Source organism: Apis dorsata, unplaced genomic scaffold (assembly GCF_000469605.1).
Source record: "Apis dorsata unplaced genomic scaffold, Apis dorsata 1.3 scaffold_919, whole genome shotgun sequence".
NCBI classification, from domain to species: Eukaryota; Metazoa; Arthropoda; class Insecta; order Hymenoptera; family Apidae; genus Apis; species Apis dorsata.
Genome location: NW_006264030.1, coordinates 153,097 through 155,780, shown reverse-complemented (window position 1 = coordinate 155,780; position 2,684 = coordinate 153,097). Strand labels below are relative to the sequence as shown.

Genomic DNA, 2,684 nt, shown 5'->3' with positions numbered 1-2,684 from the left:
GAAAGTATTTTTTTTCTTTTTTAGCGTCACAGGATGAACAATTTCTTCGGAATATCGACATCCTCGACATCTTTCTTTTCATTCGTGAAAAGTGATCGAAAAAACGTTAAATATTCCTTTTATGATTGTTAATTATCCAATTATGATTTTAATATCCCCTATGGGCTCGGGGACAGAATAGACCCAACGTAATCCCTGCGTGTCGTAGAAGGCGACTAAAAGGGAAATCTCGTTAAGCTAAGAAAGAAACGAAGGGACTGGAAAACGTTCGGTTGTTACTCGCGTATCATTCGGCTTCTTCTGTTTTTGCATTACCGACGTGGTTGTGCAGCCTGTTGTTCGCGTCCAATCCGCTTAAGCGTCCGAACGGATGATCGAAACGTGTCGCGCGAATGAAAAAGTTTCTCTTCTTTCGAATCTGGAGCATCGTCCCGCGATCGCCACGGATTCGGCCCTTCTTTCACGGTTAATCACGCTTTTTCTAGGCTAATTAGAAAGACGCGCATTGGATTTGTCGGATTTGAACAAAAACTCTCGGTGAATAAAAGAACTTGTCTCTCGAATTTGCCGGGGAAGATTGACAATTATTCGAGAGAAGAAAAGAATTTTCTTTTATTTCCTGCGACTAATCTTTTTCGAAACGCGCGCGTGGATCATTCGAGTCGTAGTAAGTCGATAGAATAGTTTGGAATTTTGCTTTGGATTTCTTACGATTGCATCAATTTTTTTGATCCGTAAAGGCGAATCATCCTCTACCCGGCCTACGAACGTTTGAAACGAGAGAAAGAAATTTTCGATCGCGGAGAGGGAGAGAAAGAGGAATCGTTATCTGTAAAAGTCGCTCGTGTTAAAGAGGTTAATCCTTTGGCTAGGAGAGGTGTTATTCTTATCTCGGAATACGGTAAATAGTCTTTAAGTTGGCGATTACCCAAGTTTATTCGATATTTCTTCTGCCAGAGAAAGCATTCTATTCTCCGTTTCTTTGTTTTTCGATCGAAGAATAGAATAGTTCTAAACGACTCGATTCACGCGTTTTCACGGAAAATTATTGTTTTTCCTTGTCCATTTGGAAATTGAAACTCTCGATTGTTTGGTCGAAATAGTTGTTTATAATTATTATTCCTATCTTTATCTTATCGTCGACAATTTAAACGATATTTGTCTCGCTGTAATTTTACTTTTACAAATAATTCCGTTAATCGTTTTAATTGACAACAATTTACGTTTTTATCTATCTCTTTATTTCTTAAAAACATTTCGGTAAAAGTAAAACAAGTATTCGTTTTTACATATCTTAATTAAGAATTTTAAGAATTTTCCGTTTATAAATATTTTAAGTGTTTATGTAATTCGATAACATCTTTTTACGTATATCAAAAGCGTGAAATTCGTTAACCGCGAGAAAAAGATTCGCGATGATAGAAAATTACGACGAGATCGAAAGGAGATGAGGAAACTATTTTTTCGAAAAATCGGTTTCCTCGAACAACGTGTTAAGCTCGATCCAACTTTCGAACAACCGCCTCGCTGTTTGCTTCGAAGAAGAGATCGCGTTATCCGTTAACGCCGATGATCGTCCAATCCAGTTGCCGAGCTACCGAATTCCACGACGAATTCTCGTTCGCTTAACGACCGATTCTCAACCACGGAGACAGTTTTTCGTGTGCGCGATGATTATAGGAAAGGGACGAAAATTATACGTACTCGAGACACGCGTTATCGCCTCCTATCGGTTGTTACGTTGAACGTTCAGCTGGATGGGGTATTTTACAGCGCGTTTGAAAACGGCCGATAAACACGCATGTTTTAATTGTGCATCGATGATCGCGTAGCATAAACGCTCGTGAATAAGCTGTCGCGTATCACGCGTGTAATCAATTTGACGAAACGAACAGGAGAATTTTCGAGAAATTTTAAAATTATTCGTCGAACAACGGATTGTAGGTATACGCCAAAAATTTTCGATCGATGCTTTTTCTAATCTCGAAAGCGTGGAATTTCGTAATAAATTCGATTATGCGCGAAGCGAATCGAGAAGAATCGGTCGGGGAGAAAAGAGAAAAGAAAAGAAAAGAAAAATTGCGAGAGGAAGCGCTCGATGACTCGAGCATCCAATTTTCACGCGTTCGTTCGGATCGAACAAAGTTATCGTAATTCGACGACGAAAAAGGTTTGATCTAATTCCGATTTGGTCGGGAGTTCCCTTAATTGCAACGACGAATCCCCGTAACGAAGGGATTCGAGTAACGATCTCTACGTAATACATTGTTGTTAACGTCTAACGGTCGATTCCATTACGCAAGAGGATCGACAAGTTGTATCATTAATTAAAAAAGTTTTTCATCTCGCCGCAATTTTACGAGCGAAGCTCGTATATAGTTTCAATTCGTTGGACGAATAATTTTTGTCGAAATACGAAAGACGACGAGAACGAGAATGGAATGGAATCTCGAACGAACCGCTAATAATACATTCCCCTTGAAAGTTGGTAAAAGACGATGAAACTGGAAGGTTCCAGGAACGAAATGGCGGAGCGATTAGGCACGTTTCTAGAAAGGGATAGGATAGAAATAATGGCGGTGGGGGAACGGAAGTAGCGAGGGCCGATCGCGTGGATGAGAGAGGATGGTCGAAAAATTCGAGAGCGGTTCCTCGGGCCACTTGGGTTACCTTGGCTACCAGAG

The 2,684-nt window shown here is 40.2% G+C and overlaps 1 long non-coding RNA gene across 1 annotated transcript in view; it reads right to left on the bottom strand.

Moving 5' to 3' along the window:
- Window positions 1-1,641: 1,641 nt before the first annotated feature.
- LOC102680588 overlaps window positions 1,642-2,684 on the bottom strand; it is a 17,081-nt gene continuing 16,038 nt past the window's right edge. Inside the window, exon 3 of the long non-coding RNA XR_422770.2 lies at window positions 1,642-1,840. This is a non-coding gene — a long non-coding RNA (uncharacterized LOC102680588). The remainder of the gene's footprint in view (window positions 1,841-2,684) is intronic.